Source organism: Halichoerus grypus, chromosome 6 (assembly GCF_964656455.1).
Source record: "Halichoerus grypus chromosome 6, mHalGry1.hap1.1, whole genome shotgun sequence".
Taxonomy (NCBI): domain Eukaryota; kingdom Metazoa; phylum Chordata; class Mammalia; order Carnivora; family Phocidae; genus Halichoerus; species Halichoerus grypus.
Window position 1 is genome coordinate 61963135 of NC_135717.1, and position 23150 is coordinate 61986284.

The window sequence follows — 23150 nt, forward strand, 5'->3', positions numbered from 1 at the left end:
TGCATATGGATATCCAGTTGTTCCAGCACCATTTGTTGAAAAGGCTATATTTTCTCCACTTCATGCCATTGTGTCTTTGTCAGGATCAGTTGACCATATGTGTGTGGGTTTATTTATGGACTCTATTCTGTCCCATTGATCTCTTTGGCCTTCTATATGTCAATATCATGCTGTTTTAATTACTACCAGTTTATGATAATTTTTGAAATCAGGTAGTTAGTGTTAGTCCTCCAGTTTTGTTCTTTTTCAGGGTTCTTTTGCTATTCTATTCTAGATCCTTTGTGTTTCCAGAACATGAATTGTATTTATTTTATTTATTTATGGTTTCCACATGAATTTTAGAGTCAGCTTGTCATTTTCTAAAAAAAAAAAAAAAAAACAACAACTCTGGTGGTCTTCTGGAGATCAGGTTTGGATTATGTTGAATCTACAGATTAATTTTAACAATATTGAATTTTTCAACCCCGAACAGAGTATCTCTCTCCATTTATATAAGTCTTCTTTAATTTTCTTGCTAATACTTTGTAGTTTTTAGTGTATAGGTATTTTTATCTTTTATGATATTACCTGTGGTTATTTTTTATTTTTCAATGCAGTTTCAATTTTTTAATTAATTAAAATTAATTTTTAATTCTTAATTTTAATTTTTTGTTGCTAATATGTAGAAATACAGTTGATTTTTGTATAATGATTCTGTGTCCTCCAAACTTGATGAGTTCATTTATTAGTTCTAGTAGCTTTTTAAAAAATTCTGTCAGATTTTCTACATAAGCAAAGGTTATCAAACTTTAACTACTGTTTTACTAATTTCTTAAGGTGGAGCCAAAGGTCATCAATTTGAGACTTTTCTTCTTTGTTAATATATACATTCAGTGCTGTAAATGTTCATATGAGTGCCACTATAGCAGGATTTCAGAAATTCTAACATGTTATGTGTATTCAGTCCAGAATACTAATTTCTTTTTTCAGTACTTCTTTGACCCAGGGGTTATTTAAAGATTTTATTTATTTGAGAGAGAGAGAGAGAGAGAGAGAGAGCATGAGCTGGAGGGGAAGCAGCCTTCCCTCTGAGCAGGGAGCCAAATGTGGGGCTTGATCCCAGGACCCTGAGATCATGACCTGAGCTGAAGGCAGATGCTTCATCAATTGAGCTACCCAGGTGCCCTGACCTAGGGGTTATTCAGATGTGTGTTAATTAGTTTGTGGTCACAGAGCACACTTTTATGACTTCAGTCCTTTTGACTTACTCCTTTTATTACAATTTATTTTATGACCCAAAATATAGTCTCTTTTGGTAAGTGTTCCATGGATACTGGAGAAGAATGGTGGTGTTCCAGTCTACTATATCCTTGCTGATTTTCTCCCTATTGAAATCTCAGACTATAATTGTGAATTTGCCTGTTTCTCTGTAATTCTATCGATTTTTGCTTTATGTATCTTGAACCTATTAATAGATGCATAAACATTTAGGTTTGTTATGCTTCTTTTAATTGACCCTTCTATCATTATAAAATGACCTTATTTATTGCTGCTAAAGTTTTTTGCTTTGAAATCTATTTTGTCTGGTATTAATATAGCCACTCAGGCTCAGCATTCTTTTGTCAAGTTGTTAGTGTGGTCTCTCATATTTCTGGCCTTTTAAAAAATTTGTGTCTTTACACTTAAAGGGTATTTTTTTAATAGGTGGCATATAGTTGGGTCTTCCTTTTTCATCCATTTCGACAGTCTGCCTTTTAATTGAGGCTTTTAGACCATTTTCATTTAATGGGATTATTGATGTAGTTGATTTGAATCTGTCATCGTATTGTTTGACTTCTATTTGTCTTTTCTGCTTTTTGCTCGTATTCTCCTTTTTCTGCTTTCTTTTAAATTAATCAAGTAATCTTTATGATTTCGTTTTATTTATGTGAGTATGTATATGTATGTATTTTGCGTACTCTAGCTATAACTCTTTAGTTGTGCTATTTTAGTGATTAGGGTTTAAAGTATATGACTTAAGCATCAGAGTCCACCTTTGAGTAATGTTATGCCCCATCACAGTAGTTTAAGAAAACTATAATAGCTTACTTCCATTTCTTCTCTCCTAGCCAGATCCTTCTGGACCTGTGGGATGATAGTTTTCATTATGTAGAAAGGTTTTGGTCATTTTTTCTTCTGTTTTTTCAAGATTTTATTCATTTATTTGAGAGAAGGAGAGTGAGAGAGCACGAGCGGGGGGAGGGGCAGGGCAGAGGGAGAAGCAGACTCCCCAGTAAGCAGGGAGTCTGACACGGGGCTTGATCCCAGGACCCTGAGATCATGACCTGAGCTGACGGCAGACACTTAACCGACTGAGCCACCCAGGCACCCCGAAAATATCTTTTATAGTGAAGTCATTCAATATCTATTTGTTTAAAGTATGAGTGAGTGAATGTGAAAGCACACAGTCCTTTATACGCAAAAAGTACTCACATATTTTATTTCTTTTTTTTTTTTAAAGATTTAATTAAATTATTTGAGAGAAAGAGAGCATGAGTGGGGGGTGGGAGAGAAGAACAGAGGGGAAGGCGGGGGGAAGAATCTCAAGCAGACTCCGTGCTGAGGGTGGAGCCCGGCGTGGGGCTCGATCCCACGACTCTGAGATTATGACCTGTGCCGAAACCAACAGTTGGATGCTTAACCACCTGAGCCACCTAGGCGCCCTATGTATTCTATTTGTTTTTGTTTTTTCTCTGATGTAGATTCTACTACTTTAGTAAAAATCCAGGATGCGATTCTTTCGTATAAAAAATTAGTAGAACTTAAAAAAAATCAGTGTAAATAACTTGAAAGAAAAAATAAAGAAATGAAAAATAAAGTTAATGGACTACAGAAGGAGCTATCAGAAACAAAAGAATTGAAATTGCAGTTGGAGCATCAGAAAGTGAAATGGGAAGAAGAACTTGTCAGTTTGAGGTATGACATCTTGGTTTTAAGGAAATATTTGAACTACTTACCTTTTTTTTTTTTTTAATAGGCTCCACAGCCAATGTGGGGCTTGAACTCACAGCTGTGAAGTCAAGAGTCGCATGCTCTACCAACTGAGCCAGCCAGGTGCCCCTTGAACTATTTCCTTTTGTACTACAGATGTGTAGGAGAAGTTTGATAATTGCTAACTTCCCTTCTGGAATTTTTATAGGGAAGAAAACGTCTTTAGTAGTGTGAAGTAAGAGATTCTTCAAAATAATTCAGCAAGTTCTTGACAGTGAATACTTCTACTGATAATTTAATGTATATTCCAAATCCTAATTTTAATGACCATATAGAAGTCCACCATATGGAATCCTCATTATTTAACAAATTGAATTTTGGTTATTTTCCATTTTTCTATACTTTAATTAGTGCTGTAAGGAATGTCTTTTATATAAATCTGTTTCTACAATTCTGGTTACTTACTTGGATTAAATTCTTCAATATAGTATTGTTTGCTTAAAGTATAAAAATTTTTAAAGAAGGTCTTTGATCCTATTTTTAAATTGTTCTCCGGGAAGTTTATATTAATTTATATGCCCATCAACAGAGTATGAAATGGCCATTTATCTCAAGATAGGAAAATTTTTAAAAATTTATTCAGTTTGAAACATATGCAGCGATTAAAAAGTAAAATGGAAAATGATTACTGCTAAGTTTTTTCAAAATCTCTCTTATAAAATTAATCCAAAAGTCTATGCTGTAAGCACATATGACTCTTTATTGTTTACTTAATTAATATGGATCCTGTGTTCTAAAAGGGGTTTTCAGATGATTTATAAAATGGATAATAGGGGCGCCTGGGTGGCTCAGTTGGTTAAGGGTCTGCCTTTGGCTCAGGTCATGATCCCAGGGTCCTGGGATCGAGCCCCATCTCCAGATGTCTGCTCGGCGGGGAGCCTATTTCTCCCTCTCCCTCTGCCTGCTGCTCCCTCTGCTTGTGCTCTCTCTCTCTGTCAAATAAATAAATAAAATCTTTAAAAATGTAAAATGAATAATCAACAAGGTAAATTGAGAATATTGCAGAAGAAGAAACATAAAATGTGTAGGGCAACAGATACTAGACTCCCCAGCCTAGTCCTGGATCACCGTAATCTGCAGGTGTATGTTGTGTAAATGACATCTGCAGGTGCTGTCTTAGACTGCAATTTATTTTTGGAGGTACCTGTGATGTTTTGTGAAGTAGAAATTTACTTCTAGTGAATTTATAAACTGTTTTATAAAGAGCAACTTCTCTTTTTAATTAGTAACTACATTATCTGTTCTAATGGAGGAGTAATTATGACTCTATGGGAAAAATGATAATTTTAATTCTAACTTTCTTGAATAATTTCAAAATTCCTCTCTCTACAATATCTACCAGAGTTAGTACTAAAACTTATTACTAAGCTGCATAATGCTTTCTCATTGCTTCTTTTCAACTATATATATCTTTTGGAAGAGATTGAAGTGAGAAAGTAAACATGAGCCCGAGAAAGGAAAAAAATTGGGAACATAGAAATTTCATTTGGATAATAAACCAACATATGTGGAACCAGATCATAAAATGAACTTTTTATTAGTTACAAAACATTTTAAAATAAGCACATTTATTTGCAGATTTACCTTAAAACAAGAAAAAGAAAAAAGAAGAAATGCTGATAAATTATATGAAAAAATGAGGGAGCAATTCAGAGAAAAAGAAGAGCAGTATAATAAAGAAGTTGAAATGAAACAACAACTTGAACTTACTCTTGCAACAGTAGGTGCGGAATTGAGGACTGTAAGAAATAATTTGGACCAGGTAAATCTTTGATAAAAATTGCATATTTGCATCAGTATGATTTATAATATACCCTTGATTTAATGTATATTATTTAGGTATAAAATAGATAAAAAATTTAATTTTATCCTAATAGGAAGTATAATATTTTTAGCTAAAATTATTAACTTATTGGAATTTTTGGCTTCTCATATATGCTCTCTATATATTTTCTGAATGAAGGGTTAGAAGGTAAATTGAGATAAATGTGAATGTTTCCTTTTTTTTTTTTTTTTAAGATTTTATTTATTTTTAGAGAGAGAGCATGAGCAAGGGAAGGAGTAAAGGGGGAGGGAGAGGGAGGAAAAAGAATCTCAAGCAGACCCTGCACTGAGTGAAGAGCCCGACTCAGGTTTGGATCTTACAACCCTGAGACCATGACCTGAGCCAAAACCCAGGGTAGGACACTTAACCAACTGAGCCACCCAGGCACCCCAGTTTTGGATTTTTTATGTTAAAATACAGGCTCAATCGCCTTGAGACTATGATGGAACCAGTTAAATGTTTTGTAAAGAAATTTTATTTTCACATACTATATCTTCTTGTATTTTTACTTTATGACAAATTTAGCTGTCATTTAAATTAAAATTTGAGTTATTCATGCAGGATAAAATCCTTGTATTTAAAAAGGCTACCTCTTTTGAACATTATTTTTAAGTTCTCTTAAGCTTTTGATTTTTTTTTTAAAGATTTTATTTACTTACTTGGCAGAGAGATAGAGAGAGAGCACAAGTAGGCAGAGAGGCAGGCAGAGGGAGAGGGAGAAGCAGACTCTCCACCGAGCAGGGAGCCCAACGCGGGGCTCGATCCTAGGACCCTGGGATCATGACCTGAGCCGAAGGCAGCCGCTTAACCGACTGAGCCACCTAGACGCCCCTGACTTTTTTTTTTTTTTAATGGTGTGATCCAAAATCCTAATGAAAATATGTCTCTAGGTTGTAGAAGAGCGAAATGACGCTAAGTTACAACTTTCTCGAGAACAGAATGCCAGAGTATTACAAGATGGAATTCTAAAGAATCACCTTTGCAAACAAAAGGAGATAGAAGTGGCTAATAACAGAATGAATTCTGGGGTATTTTCTTTAGTTATTTTTAAGTCCATGTGTGTATGTATTTATATGTATATACATTTTATTTTCTGAAATTATTATTTTTTCTCCATGTATGCGTATATATATTTTAAAAACCAACGCTGTAGATCATGGAAAGCATAGAGGATTTTTAAAGCATATATATGTGTGTGTGTGTGTGTGTGTGTGTGTATTTGGGGGGGCATAGGGGGTGGTGACATTTTTGGTCCAGTGGATAAAGTAATATCCTTAATTTAAATGCGTTTGTCTGCAAGAGTCAAATAGTGACATTCATAATGTCCTCATCCAAAGGAGAGGCTTTTATTATTTTCCATAAGAATTGTTGAGCTTTCCACATGCTCAAAACTATTGCTACTAACAACATATGTTTCAATTTTTGGCAGTTACTTCATCACCTCAGTATTGAAAGAGAAGCTAGCTTAACACTGCCACTGATGAACAGGAGAAGAGTGTAGCCTGTTCAGAGACTTTCTTTTGGATTTAGTCTCTACTTTTGAGAAAAGTAGCAATTTGCTCCAAGTAGTATCCTATTTCATTACAAGGCGCTTTTGAAACAATTATATGCTAATGATAATTTATTGATGAGTGTTTTATTCCTAATAAAATAGCTCAGTGTATTTTCCCCTATTTTAAACATTTTAAACATCATGAAGAGGAAATAAAATTTATTGCAGCAGCAAATAATCTCATGATTTTTCTAAGAGCTGTATAAATTTTACCTTATTTACCATCAGTATTTTGAAATATAAGGCTTCTTTTGTATTTTTGATTTACACTAGAGAAGAGCTGCGGTTTGGTGTAAGAGCACTAGTAGTGGAGTAAGAAGACCTGGGGAAAGTCCTGCAGCTCACTTAATATTTTAAACCTCTCCATTCTAGATTTGTGATAACTAAAAAGTTCACTGATGTCGGTAGAAGTGTTTATAGTATAGTGCCTAGATTTGTCAGTTATCAGTAGATGTAATTCTTATAAGTGACTATAGAAATGTTAGAAAAGTAGAATTTCTATGGAATATTGTCAGGAAAAAAGAATTTTAGGAAATTTAATCTGTCAAAATAAATGCAGAGCTAGGGATTTTATTGTGGGGTAGCTGTGTTAGATATCAGACTGTAAATTCAATTTTTAGTGTAATCAGATTTATTAATCTTTTATTTCAGGCTTTCTGGGTTTGTTGAAAATCAGAGAAAGACCTTTCCAGTTCTGAGATTCTTAAAAATTTTGTCTTGGTTTCTTTTTTCCTTTCATGCATTCACTGTCTTCAATTAAATTTTTGAAACTGGGAATTTATGCTTGTATAAAGTTTGAGGTTTGGACCCAACTTTATTTTTTTCCAGTTGGGATATCCACTTACTGCAACCTATTCATTGTATAAACATAGGTTATTCTTTAATTTCAGAGAAAATCAGGATAATGTCATTTTATTGAGTTCCAGCTAAAAGTCTCCTTTGTTTTACTTAGATGTCTAATAGTCATAAAGAAGAAAAAGATCTGTTGCCTAAAACCCACATGTGGCAGGATGAAATTGCCATGCTAAGACTGGAAATAGACACAATAAACAATAAGAACCAGGAAATGGAAAGTAAATATTGTGAAGACATTGAAATTATGAAAGAAAAGAATGTCAGTCTTCTAAAGACCATAAAACTGAATGAGGAAACATTAACAAAAACAGAATTAGAATATAGTGGACAGATTAATGCTCTGACCACTGAGAATACAATGCTAAAGTCTAAACTGGAGAATGAAAAGCAAAACAAAGAAAGACTGGACACAAAAGTTGGATCATATCGAGCTAGACTAGCTACTGCTCTAGAGGATTATGATCAAAGTCAGGCGTCAAAAAGAGACCTAGAACTTGCTTTCCAGAGAGCAAAAGATGAATGGTTTCGTCTGCAGGACAAACTGAATTTTGATGTGTCTAACCTAAAAGAAAACAATGAGCTTCTTTCTCAAAACCTTTCTAAAGCTGAAAGTAAATTCAATACTTTAGAAATTGAGCTCCATCACACAAGAGATGCTCTCAGGGAAAAGACTTTGGTTTTAGAATGTGTACAAAGAGACCTAAGTCAAACACAGTGTCAGAAAAAGGAAATGGAACACATGTATCAAAATGAACAAGATAAAGTGAATAAATTCATTGGAAAGCAGGAATCCTTAGTGGAGAGATTATCTCAACTACAAAGTGAAAATATGCTGCTTCAACAGCAACTAGATGATGCTCACAACAAAGCTGCCAGTAAAGAAAATGTAGTAATTAATATCCAAGACCAGTTTCAGGATATCGTAAAAAAACTTCAAGCTGAAAGTGAAAAACACGGTCTTTTGCTGGAAGCAAGCAATAGAGAGTTAATCAATGAATGTAATCTTTTAAAAGAAAGAATGTATCAGTATGAAAAGGAGAAAGTAGAAAGAGAAGTAAGTATCCAGAAAGATAAATATTTTTCAAGCTTTCTAAGAGAAAATTCAAAGTAATACTTGATTATTATTATTATTTTTAGAGAGAAAGAGTGCACCTGCACATGAATGGGAGTGGGGCAGAGGGAGAGGGAGGGAGAATCCCAAGAGGTCTCCACATCAGAGAAATCCACCTCATGACCCCGAGATCATGACCTGAATGATTATGGCTGAATTTTGAATCTAGTTGAATATAAAAAATATATAGACTATGATTCAGCATAACTTGTATCCAGCAAATAAAAATTAGACTTGAGAGGTGCTTTAATTTGAATAAAATTGTTGTGTCATCTATGAAAGTTTAAGAGGTTAAGTTATAAATTGTTAATAGTAGGCTGATACTAATAATTTAGTCTTATACTGCTAAAATAATAATTTTAATCTTTGTCACCACATTTTAATACCATGATGAACAGATAAATGGAAATGTTCATACCTGCAATGAGCATGTTGAAATTGAGATTCAATTAAGTGGATTCACTTGACGGTTTACTCCAGATTTCCCACGTGAACTGAAGTGTAGATGCTGTATCTCAGTACTTTTCCTTTGGTAGCTTTTTATACATTTTAGGTTGGAATAATTTTATTTTTATTTATATAAGTTTGAATTTTTAGTCTGAAATCATGTATCTTATGACCTTTTAACCCTTTGCAGGCACTTTTCATTAAATCATAATTTGGGACAAGTGTGGTGAGCTTTAGCAAAACTGTTTGATTTAATCTTCCCACTGCTATTTATAATTTTTTAAGGCAATTTTACAAATAATTTGCTTATTTCAAAGCTCAATGACTATCATTTGGGCATAAGTTTGTCCAAAACAAAGAGAATTGATCTGCGTTGGTGGTATAGTGGTGAGCATAGCTGCCTTCCAAAACAAAGAGAATTGTATCTGTAATATATTAATTTGGCATTGGATCTCCATTTTCGGATTAATGGGGGGTGGCAAGATTCTTGTACTGTAGCAGGAATGGAGGTCAGGGAGGGAGGTGAAAGCCAGGTTATCTAGGGCCTTGAAGCCCATTAGAATGACTTCACTTTTGTTCTGAGATAGTGATCTATTGGAAGGATTTGAGCAGAGGATTGAATATGTGAGGAACTTTGACATTAATTTAAGCCTCTAATGAAAAAGAGGGAAAACATTTCATCATGTAGAATTTACCACTGCTAGGCCCACCTATATACCCATTTCTTTTTGAGACTTCAGTAGGGTGGGAAGCTTTGCAGATTCATCAACAAGGAATGGATAGTGGGGCTGAATTAATTACCTAAGTAACATAACACTGACTAGGCAGGAGGATAACACCTGTATGTGGTGATATTTTTTGAAGTACATATGTTAGAGTTATATATTATTAACATAACTTAATAGTAAGATAATTTATAAAATCAGTAACAGAAACGTCTTATTAGGTAGCTGTGAGACACCTTCAACTAGAACTGGCTGATGCCCTAAAAAAACAATCTATGTCAGAGGCTTCGCTGGAGGTTACATCACGTTGCCGTATTAATTTAGAAGATGAGACTCAGGATTTGAGGAAGAAATTAGGTCAAATCAGAAGTCAGGTATGTATTAAATGTAGCATGTCAACAGTTAATCTGTAGCAGGTTAATATAAAGTGTTTTAGGATGCTGATTTCCATAGACCATTTTCTTTTGTATTTTCATTATAATTTAGTGTAATTTTAGTATCTTCACAATGCACTTATTTCTTAAACTTTGACTTTCATTCTGCTATTTGTGTTATACATTTTTTTTTCTTACAGTATTTACCCTTAGGAAAGTTGAGACTTATGCATCATTCCTCACAGAAATTGAGGGACTTTTTTTTCCTACTGTACAATTTTTTTAAAGATTTATGTAGTATTTGAGAGAGAGCGAAAGTGCGTGCGCATGCACACGCGTGAGTAGGGGGAGAGGCTGAGGGAGAGAATCTCGAGCAGACTCCCTGCCTAGCACAGAGCCCCACGCCAGCTCGATTCCATGATCCTGAGCTGAAATCATGAGTTGGATGCTTAACCAACTGAGCCACCCAGGTGCAATGTTTTTTAATGATCTCTCTGTTACCATGATGAGGTGAGCCATATGAAATCAGAAGATAATCTTTAATGGAATGTTTCAGACAATGGTCTTATTTCTCATGTTCACTTTTATGAACGGATATAGAATCTGTATTGATTTTAGGATAACTTGTACAGAAAAGTCATTTTACAAACCAGTTGAACTTAGGCATTTCCTTCATTGTCTTTTCCTTTTAGATATATTGTAAATGCCTAGAAATATTCAGATCATGTGTGGTATATACACCCAAAAGAGAGAATTAAGAAATTAAGAATGGGTCCTGCCATTGGATTTTTTTTTTTTTTAAAGATTTTATTTATTTGACAGAGAGAGACACAGCGAGAGAGGGAACACAAGCAGGGGGAGTGGGCGAGGGAGAAGCAGGCTTCCCGCCGAGCAAGGAGCCTGATGTGGGGCTTGATCCCAGGACCCTGGGACCATGACCTGAGCCGAAGGCAGCCGCTTAATGACTGAGCCACACAGGTGCCCCCATTGGATTTTTTAAAAACTTTATTGAGATATAATGCACATACCATACAATTCACCCATTTAACATGTATAGTTCAGTGTTTCTGATTATATTCATAGAGTTGTGCAACTATCACTGCCATCAAGTAGAACATTTTCATCACCCTGAAAAGAAACCCTTAGCCCTTGAGCCCCCAGCCTCAGGCAACCACCAGTCTACTTCCAGCCTCTATAGAGTTGCCTATTCTGAATATTTCATATAAAGGGGGTCACACAATGTGTGGTCCTTTGTGACTAGCTTCTTTCACTTAATGTTTTCAGGGTTCATCTGTGTTATAGCATATATCAGTGCTTCATTTTCTTTTTTTTTTTTTAATTGTCAAACAGTACTCCATTGTGGGCCAAAACCTTTGTTCATTCTTCATTTGATGCACCTTTGGGTTGTTTCCCACTTTATGGCCATTAATAATGCTGCTCTGAACGTTGATTTAATTATTGTCTGGACATCTGTTTTTATTTCCCTGCCATCAGATTTTATCCTCTGAGTTAATTGGGTTGATTTCACCATCTCTCAGCCTTTTACTCATGCTGTCCTTTCTGTCCTTTTAGTTTCCCTTCCTCTTGCCTAATCCGACACTACTCAGACCTGGCTCATAGTCTCTCATTCTCCATGAAGCTCTCTCTGACTCTTCTAATTCCCACTGACTTTACTCTCTTCACACTTGTCTCATCTAGTCTATGCAGAACAATTTAGTCCTTTATTTTACATTGGTTTTATTTTTTTCATGAGAGATAATTTTGTCTTTCTAAGTACACATTTATCTAAGGGGGAAAATATGGGATATGCATGGTACCTATCCTTGTATAAATTGAGAATATTTTAACTTAACAGTGTTTAGGATAAAATTAAGTACTTTACCATATCAATAATTTCTGATTGAAAACATTGACATAACAAAGCTTTTATTCTAAATGTATTTTAAGCAATTGAATGTAAAATTGAAAGCATTTAATCTGACACAGGAGAACTGTTCAATCAAATGCTTGTTTTTTCCCCCTCACTGTGGAAAAACAGTCTAAATTTGCCTTTCTTCATTTTGTAGCCAGTACTGAGATTACTTTACCAACTATGAAGCTCCGGGCACAGCTTTTCTTTTTTCTTTTTTTTTTTTTTTTACCTTTCTTTTTTAAAGTTTGTTTGTTTGTGTATTTATTTATTTATGTAATTTCTACACCCATTGTGGGGCTTGAACTCATGAGCCCAAGGTCAAGAGTCGCATGTCCTTCCCACTGAGCAGCCAGCCAGGCGCCCCTGGGGACAGTTTTTTCTGATATGCCATACCACATAGCCTTAATGTATTCATCAGAGTACTTGCTAAAGCAGTGTAACACAGACAGTTGCTAAGATAATATAAACATGAAATGATTTGGGAATGTTGATTTAGCAAGAGTCCATTATTTCCACGTCAGTGGCTTTACCTTGCCTCTGATGGTCATGTACATATTTATTACTCAGTCTAGGAGGTACTATTTGCACTCTAGTACATGAGATTGTCCACTGAGTAGTATAGAGAGGAAGTAAGTTAAAATTATTATAAGTGGAAACAAGTACTGTTAGCTAGTGGAATTGGTAAAAGTTTTTTGAAGTACTGAGGATGTATTCTGGGCCTCATGCTCCCCATTTGCTGCCACTTTCAGTGGTATGAAGAACCATTTCAGTATAACTTGTATAAGAGACCACTTTCATTGGCCTGCCATCTGCCTAAAATATCAAATATTATTAGAACATAACCTACAGCAACAATAATAATGCTAATTGCAGACAGAATTTGGTGTGTGCCACCTACCCTTCTAAATAGTTCATGTATAGGGGCACCTGGGTGGCTCAGTTGTTAAGTGTCTGCCTTCGGCTCAGGTCATGATCCCAGGGTGCTGGGATCAAGTGCTGCATCGGGCTCTCTGCTCCGCCGGAAGCCTGCTTCTCCCTCTCCCACTCCCCCTGCTTGTGTTCCCTCTCTCGCTGTCTCTCTCTCTGTCAAATAAATACAATCTTTTAAAAATAAAAATAAAAATAAATAGTTCATGTAAATTTCCTAAATTAATCTTCCCAACATCCCAGTGTGGTAGATACTATTATTATCTTCATTTTACAGAGAAGAAACTGAGACACAGAAATTTTAAGTAATTTGTTCCAGGTCACACAGCTAATACCCAGTGAGTTGGGATTCAGACCCCAGGCATTCTGGTTCCTACGAAGATAATGCCTCTCATACTATTCCATGAAATATCTAGTTGTCACTGAAAGCAACATGTTAACTTTTATAATCACTGGAACAGCCATGGTCATTCACATATGTGAATATTTAAAACTATAATTGATGTGGTACTTAGAATACAAAAATAGAAATGTTTACCATAAGGTAATTTCCTATCTTTCCCCCTTTGACCAATATATAAATTTGTAGGTTTAGCTGATAAAATATAATTTAAAAACATTAAAAACGTGACATTTTAGTAACTAGAGAAGTCAGCAAACTTTTCTGTAAGGGGATTGTAAATATTTTATTTTAAGATTTTATTTATTTGAGAGAGAGAAGGAACAGTGGGGAAGGCAGAGGGGGAGAGAGAGAGAGAGAGAGAGAGAGAAGCAGAGTACCTGTAAATATTTTAGGCTTCGTAGGCCATAGGTCTCTGTTGCAGCAGTTCAAATCTGCTGTAGCCATAAATCAGTATGTAGAGGAGAGTGTGGCTGTGTCCACTAAAATTTTATTTACAAAAACAGCTGATGGTGGTTTTATACTAGATTGCCAGTAGTTAAAAGTATTTCTTTTTTTTTCTTTTTTAGTTGCAAGAAGCACAAGATCGACATGCAGAGCCTGTAAGATGTATTGAGACGTCAAAAGATCACGTGCAAAAGTACAATTTAAAGCAACACAGAAAATAACTTGAGTATTTACAAAGCAGAGAAGCAGTGTAGTATGAGAAATATATCAGTTATGATAATAAGTACATCATTGTTAAGCTGGATAAAAATTTCAGCTTTGCGCTATTTGGAAATGCATAAATTTTGTATATTATCTTTAAATTTTGCACATTAACTATAAAACACAACCAGAAAAATGGCACAATTGCCAAATCTTCTACTTTTTAAATTTTTAAGAATTTATGTAAGACCTTCAGATGTTTGTTTAGAAATTATACGGTACTTTTAAAATTTATGTGTGAGAATAATTTTAAAATTTTCATTTTAGGCTTGAAGTTGAAAATGCCAAGTTAAAAGTCACAGTCAAAAAACAAGCGGGCAAAATTGAACAACTTCAGGAAAACCTGTTAAGTACAAGTTCGGTAAGTCAGTCTCTTAATTTCTGTCCTGCTGAAAAGGAATTTTTATTTCTCTAGTAGTAGTATATAAGACTATTTTGGATAATATGAAAATTCTCACTGATAAAAATGTTTATTGTATTCATATTGTTGCTACTTGCTACTGGTAGTATAATTCCTCTTTATAGATGAAGTTGACTGAATTCATAACTTAATAATTTTTATAGTAAGATTGTAATAAAAAAGATTGTGGTAGCCTAAGATAAGCAATATTTTATACATACCACATTTTATTTATCTATCTGGCAGTGGACAATTGAGTTTTTCCACCTTTTGGCTATTGTTAGTAATGCTGCTGTGAGTATTGGTATACAAACGTCTGAGTCCCTACTAATATTTTTCAGTATGTTTAAAAATTCCCAAACTTTGAGTAATAATTTGATCTTGAATTCTGACTTTCTCTTGTAATCCAAACCCTTCAGTGAGATTTGAGAATGGATTACTTTCATGATAATTTGTTGTGATTTGTAATTATAAATTTGTAATTTGTTGTCTTCATCAAGAATGACTACTAGGTCATTATGCAAACATTTTTCTGAAAGGAATATATTTTTCTCTTTGTTGGATTTTGAAAAGGAAAAGAGATGCCAGTGAAAAAGTGGAAATGACTGCTCAATCAGGGCCTTACATAGTAACAGTACTCCTAGCATTCACTGCAAGTTCAGGAACTAATTTTTTTTTCATTAATTTGAGTTAATCAGCCTTTCAGAGATTTAACAATCCAATCTCAGAAAAGATTAATGTGCAATCCTGGATTCCAACTTATTGATATGTAGTGAAAACTATATAACTATTTACCAAGCAGAACCGGATTATCATGCCACTTATACCCTCCTTCATAGGAGAGGCTACCAATGATTTAAGATGAGAAGACTGCATTGTGAGTCCTAAGTTGGAACAATGAGGTAGATGCACCTACCACTAGTTTCTTTTAGTCACAAAAGCTGCATCCTTGCAAATTTCATTATACAGCTATACCTATCAGGGGAACTAGCACATTCTGTTGACTGGTCCTTTTTGTGGCCAAAGAAGCATCAAAAATTTTTTTTTTTCTAGATTTCCTATAAATTAGTCACATTGTATTACTATAGTTTTCATTGAGTAAGTAACGTGACAGTATGTGAATGAGAATGCCAGGAGTTGTCCCCCTACGGTGTCATATAGAAATCTATTAAGGAAGGTATCAAATCTTGTAAAGTTTGTAAGAATATCCGTAGGTATTCTGTAGATTCCAATGGAAATGAATTAGGGTTATGACATGAAATTAATAGCCACTTTAAGGTCTACCCTGTGAAACAAAAACTTAGCTTTCAACCAACTCAGTCCATAGTCCTAACATCTCTAGAAGGATTTTGTCTCCTGAATCCCCAGGCCAGAGACTACCTGGGTTAAGATATTTGATGGACATAGTTTTGAGGTGAAGAATCTGGATTGGGAAGAAGAGATAGCTCTAGGCTGACTTAAGCTTCCAAACAATATAGTTAAGTATGTGTCTGAAAAGAACTTCAGAAGAAGACTTCCATAAGATCCAATCTCTATGGAATAGGAAATTATTCAAAAGAAAACAAAGGCAAACAATTGATAGTCTGACCCTTGTGAGAAACATTTGCATCAGAAAAGAAAAGCAAGACAGAGTATGGTGGTCAGCATCCTAAGGGTAAGGGTGCCCCCTGAGATGACAAAATAACAATACACTCAAAGTAATACCAAAAAGAGTCAACATAAAATGTACAAGATTAGCTGTCTAGGGGTACCCGGGTGGCTCAGTCAGTTAAGTGCCTGCTTTCGGCTCAGACCATGATCTCAGGGTCCTGAGATCGAGCCCTGCTCAGCTGGGAGTCTGCTTCTCCCTCTCCCTCTGCTCCTTCCCGTATTCATGCACTCTCTATTTCAAATAAATAAATTTTAAAAGATTAAAAAAATTAGCTGTCTATAAAGGTAATCCACATCAGGTAATGTTTTTTGAGTGCGTGGCTGAGAATATTGTCTATGAGGAACTAGAAGGAAGATCAAAAAGTAGAGATGACCTCAGTAAAGGGGTCAAGGCTGGAAATGTAGATTAGAGAATATGGTTTTGAAGCCTTGAGATTTAACCAACTCTGAGAGGATTTGATAAGAGGAATAGCAAAGGTCAGGGACTAACAGCGGTTGCTGTCATTTAGAAATAAAATGGGATTAGAGAGCAGAGGGAGGGTATGGTCATTGTTTTCAGCTGTTGCTGAGAAGTAAAGCAGGATAAAGACTTTAAAAAAAAGATCCTTGATGACCCTCAAAATTTTTTAGTGGAATTCCAGGATTGAAACTCCGATTTTAGTGTAAAAGAAGAAAATAAGTGTTGGAAAGATGAAGCTGTGGATGAGATGACACATTAAAGAATGCTCAAGTCCAGTGAAAGGGGAGAAGCAAAATGATAGGAAAAGCTGCAAGAGTTAAGCAAAAGTTTTCATGTAATATCGAGAAGACTTAAACTTTATTTAAAGAGAAAGGTAGTTAATAGAAAAGAAAAAATTGAAACCTTGCAGAGATGCTTGCAATGCTTGCAGAGAATGAGAGTATCTCAATCTAAAGTCAGACGATCATCAAAACTGTAATGGGGACTGCATGGGAATTTTTCAGAGATTACCTTAAAAAGGTATGATCTCACAAAACCCAGAGTATCTTAAGCTATAGATGAAAATGTTTCTAGGGCATCTTTAGAAACTAAAATGTAAATATAACCACTTTTTAAAATTTTTCATTAACACTTAGTATTAATATGGGTAAGAACCTCTGTATTTAACAAGTAAATTTTGGCAATTTAAATTTTAGAAAAAATAATGATGAAAATGTAAAATCAGTTTAAGCTGTTTTTAAGAAAGGTCCTTATATTTGAAATTTGTATTTATTGGCATCAGGTTTATAAAACTGTATTATGTAAAACTTAAAATTATAAATTTCAAACTACATTATATAAATTTAAAATTATAAATTTATAAAATTTATAAAATGTAGGTTATGAGCCTTTCTAAAAACGTTATTACTTATGAATTCATGAGAAATAATATTTTATGATAGAAGAATGAGTATCTCGATTTTTAAATATAATTTTCTTTAAAATTTTTTTCAAAGTCTGGTGATGAAAAGGGACAGATAAAGAAATGTATTGAGTTGAAACATCTCTGGAATGTAGTTTGGATCAAGAAATGAAGAAAAATGGTGAATTAGAAAAAGAGATTACTAGGTAAGACTGTAATATTTCAGATAATTTTAACCATTAATTAACTGATTTAAATGTAATTTTACTTTATTAAATACAAATTGTTGCCAAAATATTACACTTACTCTTTAATGATTCCTTAAATAATAACAACAGTTCCTTTAACAATAACAACTGTAAGTTTCATTGTCCATCTTGAAGAGTTTCTGCAGGATATCTTTGTTCTTTGGTAATATTTCCTTTTAATAGTGTTCTTCCCTTCCAACAAGTATTTTAATATCTAAAAACCTGTGTCACTGTTTAATCATATCAAAAGTTATCTTGGTTTGGCTTATATTTTCTTTTTTTTTATATTATTTTTTAAATTTAAATTCAGTTAACCAACATAAAGTATATTAATTTCCAAGGTAGAGTTCAGTGATTCACCAGTCTTATATAACACCCAGTGCTAATTACATTAGGTGCCCTCCTTAATGTCCATCACCAGTTACCCCATCCTTCTCCCCTCCTCCACTCCAGCAACCCTCAGTTTGTTTCCTATGATTAAGAGTCTCTTGTGATTTGTCTCCCACTCTAATTTCATCTTGTTTTATTTTCCCCTCCCTTCCCCTATGCTCCTCTGTTTTGTTTCTTAAATTCTACATAGGAGTGAAATCAAATGATAATTATCTTTCTTATTTGGCATAATACCCTCTAGTTCCATCCACGTCATTGCACGATTTCATTTTTTTTATTGGCTGAGTAATAGTCCATTGTATATATCTACACATCTTCTTTATCCATTCATCTGTCAAGGGACATCAGGGCTCTTTCCACAGTTTGGCTATTGTGGACATTGCTGCTATAAACATTGGGGTGCAGGTGCCCCTTCGGATCACTACATTTGTATCTTTGGGGTAAATCCTTAGTAGTGCAATTGCTGGGTTGTTGGGTAGCTCTATTTTCAACTTTTTGAGGAACCTCCATACTGTTTTCCACAGTGGCTGTACCAGCTTGCATTCCCACCAGCAGTGTAAGAGGGTTCCCCGTTGTCAGCATCCCTGCCAACATCTGTTGTTTCCTGACTTGTTCATTTTAGCCATTCCAACAGGTGTGAGGTGATATCTCATTGTGGTTTTGATTTGTATTTATTTCCCTGATGCCGAGTGATGTTGGGCACTTTTACATGTGTCTGTTGACCATTTGAATGTCTTCTTTGGAGAAATGTCTGTTCACGTCTTCCACCCGTTTCTTGACTGGATTATTTGTTCTTTGGGTGTTGAGTTTGATAAGTTCTTTCTATATAGATTTTGCATACTAGCCCTTTATCTGATATGTCATTTGCAAATATCTTCTCCCATTCTGTCAGTCGTCTTTTGGTTTTGTCGACCGCTTCCTTTGCTGTGCAAAAGCTTTTTATCTTGATGAAGTCTTTGTTTCCCTTGCCTTTGGAGACGTGTCTAGCAAGAAGTTGCTGCGGCCCAGGTCACAGAAGTTGCTGCCTGTGCTCTCCTCTAGGATTTGGATGGGTTCCTGGCTCACATTTAGGTCTTACATTCATTTTGAGTGTATTTTTGTGTATGGTGTAAGAAAATGGTCCAGTGTCATTCTTCTGCGTGTGGCTGTCCAATTTTCCCAACACCATTTCTTGAAGAGACTGTCTTTTTTCTATTGGCTGTTCTTTCCTACTTTGTCAAAGATTAGTTGACCATAGAGTTGAGGGTCCATTTCTGGGTTCTCTGTTCTGTTTCATTGGCCGATGTGTCTGTTTTTGTGCCAGTACCATACTGTCTTGATGATTACAGCTTTGTCATAGAGCTTGAGGTCCAGAATTGTGATGCCACCAGCTTTGGTTTTCTTTGTCAACATTCCTTTGGCTATTCGGGGTCTTTTCTGGTTCCGTACAAATTTTAGGATGATTTGTTCCAGCCCTGTGAAACAAGTTGATGGTATTTTGATAGAGATTGCATTGAATGCACAGATTGCTCTGGGTAGCGGTAGCATAGACATTTTAACAAATTTGTTCTTCCAATCCATGAACATGGAGTGTTTTTCCATTTCTTTGTGTCTTCCTCGGTTTCTCTCGTGAGTGTTCTATAGTTTTCAGAGTACAGATCCTTTGCCTCTTTGGTTAGGTTTATTCCTAGGTATCTTATGGTTTTTGGTGCAATTGTAAATGGGTTCGACTCCTTAATTTCTCTTTCTTCTGTCTCATTGTTAGTGTATAGAAATGCAACTGATTTCTGTGCATTGATTTTATATCCTGCCACTTTGCTGAATTCCTGTATGAGTTCTAGCAATTTTGGGGTGGAGTCTTTGGGGTTTTCCACATAGAGTATACGTCACCTGCGAATAGTGAGAGTTTGACGTCTTCTTTGCCGATTCCGATGCCTTTTATTTCTTTTCATTGTCTGATTGCTGAGGCTAGGACTTCTAGTACTATGTTGGACAACAGTGGTGTGAGTGGACATCCCTGCTGTGTTCCTGACCTTAGGGGAAAAGCTCACATGTTTACCCCATTGACAATGATATTCGCCGTGGGCTTTTCATAGATGGCTTTTATGGTATTGAGGTATGTGCCCTCTATCCCTGCACCGTGAAGAGTTTTAATCAAGAAAGCACGCTGTACTTTGTCAAATGCTTTTTCTGCATCCATTGAGGGGATCATATGGTTCTTGTCCTTTCTTTTATTAATGTAGCGTATCACATTGATTGATTTGCGGATGTTGAACCACCTTTGCAGCCCAGGAATAAGTCCCACTTGGTTGTGGTGAATAATCCTCTTAATGTGCTGTTGGCTCCTATTGGCGAGTATCTTGATGAGAATTTTTGCATCCATGTTCATCAGGGATATTGGTCTGTAATTCTCCTTTTATTGGGGTCTTTGTCTGGTTTGGGGATCAAGGTAATGCTGGCCTCATAGAAAGAGTTTGGAAGTTTTCCTTCCATTTCTATTTTTTGAAACAGCTTCAGAAGAATAGGCATTAATTCCTCTTTAAGTGTTTGTTAGAACTCCCCAGGGAAGCCATCCGGCCCTGGAGTTTTGTTTGTTGGGAGATTTCTGATTACTGCTTCAATTTCCTTGCTTGTTGTGGGTCTGTTCGGGTTTTCTGTTTCTTCCTGTTTCAGTTTTGGTAGTTTCTACGTCTCTAGGAATGCATCCATTTCTTCCAGATTGCCTAGTTGGTTGGCATATAGTCGTTCCTAATATGTTCTTAAAATTGTTTGTATTTCCTTGGTGTTAGTTGTGATCTCTCCTCTTTCATTCATGATTTTATTTATTTGGATCCTTTCTCTTTTCCTTTTGCTAAGTCTGGCCAGGGGTTTATCGATCCAATTAATTCTTTCAAAGAACCAGCTCCTAGTTTCGTTGTTGTGTTCTACTGTTCTTTTGGTTTCTATTTCATTGATTTCTGCTCTGATCGTTATTAATTCTCTTCTCCTGCTAGGTTTCGGCTTTATTTGCTGTTCTTTCTCCAGCTCCTTTAGGTGTAAGGTTAGGTTGTGTATTTAGGACCTTTCCTGTTTCTTGAGAAAGGCTGTTGTTGCTCTCTACTTCCCTCCCCGGACTGCCTTTGCTGCATCCCAAAGGTTTTGAACAGTTGTGTTTTCATTTTCCTTTGTTTCCATGAATTCTTTAATTCTTCTTTAATTTCCTGGTTGACCCATTCATTCTTTAATAGGATGGTCTTCAACTTCCATGTATTTGAGTTCTTTCCAAATTTCCTCTTGTGATTGAGTTCAAGTTTCAAGGCGTTGTGGTCTGAAACTATGCAGGGAATGATCCCATACTTTTAGTACCAGTTGAGACCTGATTTGTGACCCAGTATGTGATCTCTTCTGGAGAAAGTTCCATGTGCCCTCGAGAAGAATGTGTATTCTGTGGCTTTAGGCTGGAATGCTCTGAATATATCTGTGAAGTCCATCTGGTCCAGTGCTGATCTCGGAGAGTCCGGTACCTGGGGTGGTGAAGGAACTGAGGAAAAGACACGACAGTAGAGCGAGGCACAGGGGACTCCGAGCAATCAGCCCGAGTTCCTTAGGTTTATTTTCCATAATCTTACATACCTTCTACAGCGATATAGATCTATAATGGTTTACAGCAGGGGCTTAGTAAGGCACATTCATCCATGTACAAAGGATTAGTCCAGGGTGTATGATAAGAATCTTTAAAGCAGGACAAGGGAACAAAGAGGGGAGTGCACAGTGTGCTATTTGCAGGGCCAGGGAAGAAAGAGGGGAGTGCACAGTGTGCTGTTTACAGGTGGCTTCCTATCTATAAAACATCTTCTGCTGCATACTTTAGAACAGACCGCACACGTCCCAAGGGCATTTCACTCTGATCCTTTCGGCTTATTTTTAACTCTGCAATCTCGAGTTTTCTCAGAGATCTCGGAGTCTGAACGAACATGCACCAGTGGTTGTTGTGGCGTTCTGTTTCCCACAGTCCAGTGTGTCATTCACTGTTATTATTGTATCATCATCAATGTGTTTCTTTAATTTTGTTATTAATTGCTTTATGTTATTGGCTGCTCCCACGTTAGGGGCACAAATATTTACAATTGTTAGGTCTTCTTGTTGGATAGACCCCTTTAATTCACTATGATAGTGTCCTTCCTCATCTCTTATTACAGTCTTTGGTTTAAAATCTAATTTGTCTGATATAAGGATTGCTACCCCAGCTTTCTTTTGATGTCCATTAGCATGATAAATGGTTTTCCACTCCCTCACTTTCAATCTGGAAGTGTCCTTGGGTGTAAAATGAGTCTCTTGCAGAGAGCATATCGATGGGTCTTGCTTTTTTATCCAATCTGATACCCTGAGTCTTTTGATGGGGGCATTTGGCCCATTTACATTCAGGGTAACTATTGAAAGATATGAATTTAGTGCCATTGTATTATCTGTAACGCCACTGTTTCTGTATATTGTCTCTGTTCCTCTCTGGTCTGTGTTACTTTGGGGCTCTCTCTCTGCGTAAAGGATCCCCTTTAATATTTCTTGCAGGGCTATTTTAGTGATTACAAATGTTTGTTTCTGTTTGTCCTGGAAACTCTTTATCTCTCCTTCAATTTTGAATGACAGCCTTGCTGGATAAGTAAAGTATTCTTGGCTGCATATTTTTCTCGTTTAGCACCCTGAATATATCATGCCAGTCCTTTCTGGCCTGCCAGGTCTGTGCGGTTAGGTCTGCTTCCAGTCTAATGTTTCTACCCTTGTTGGTTAAGGACCTCTTGTGCTGAGCTGCTTTCAGGATTTTCTCTTTGTCTCTGAAATTTGCAAGCTTCACTACTACATGTCGAGGTGTGGACCTATTTTTATTGATGTTGAAGGGGTTGGGTTCTCTGTGCCTCCTGGTTTTGAATGCCTGTTTCCTTCCCCAGATTAGGGAGGTTCTCTGCTATAACTCATCATAGATACCTTCTGTCACCCCCCCTTCCTCTTCTTCTGGGATCCCAATTATTCTAATATTGTTTCGCTTTATGGTATCACTTATCTCTTGAATTCTCGCCTCATGATCCAGTAGTTGTTTATCTCTCTTTTTTCTCAGCTTCTTTATTCTCCATCATTTTTAAAAAAATTTTTTATTTTCTTTAAAGGTTTTATTTATTTATTTGACAGAGAGAGACACAGCAAGAGAGGGAACACAAGCAGGGGGCGTGGGTGAGGAAGATGCCGGCTTTCCGCTGAACAGAGAGCCCGATGCGGGGCTCGATCCCAGGACCATGGGATCAT

The 23150-nt window shown here is 35.9% G+C and overlaps 1 pseudogene across 1 annotated transcript in view; it reads left to right on the plus strand.

The window, feature by feature from the left end:
- Positions 1-23150, plus strand: part of LOC118533186 (ankyrin repeat domain-containing protein 26-like) — an 84743-nt pseudogene that overhangs the window by 56913 nt on the left and 4680 nt on the right. Inside the window, exons 21-28 of the transcript XR_013449015.1 lie at positions 2721-2934; positions 4588-4771; positions 5725-5862; positions 7339-8295; positions 9746-9898; positions 13707-13777; positions 14113-14206; positions 17351-17462. The product of XR_013449015.1 is annotated as an ankyrin repeat domain-containing protein 26-like (transcript). The remainder of the gene's footprint in view (positions 1-2720; positions 2935-4587; positions 4772-5724; positions 5863-7338; positions 8296-9745; positions 9899-13706; positions 13778-14112; positions 14207-17350; positions 17463-23150) is intronic.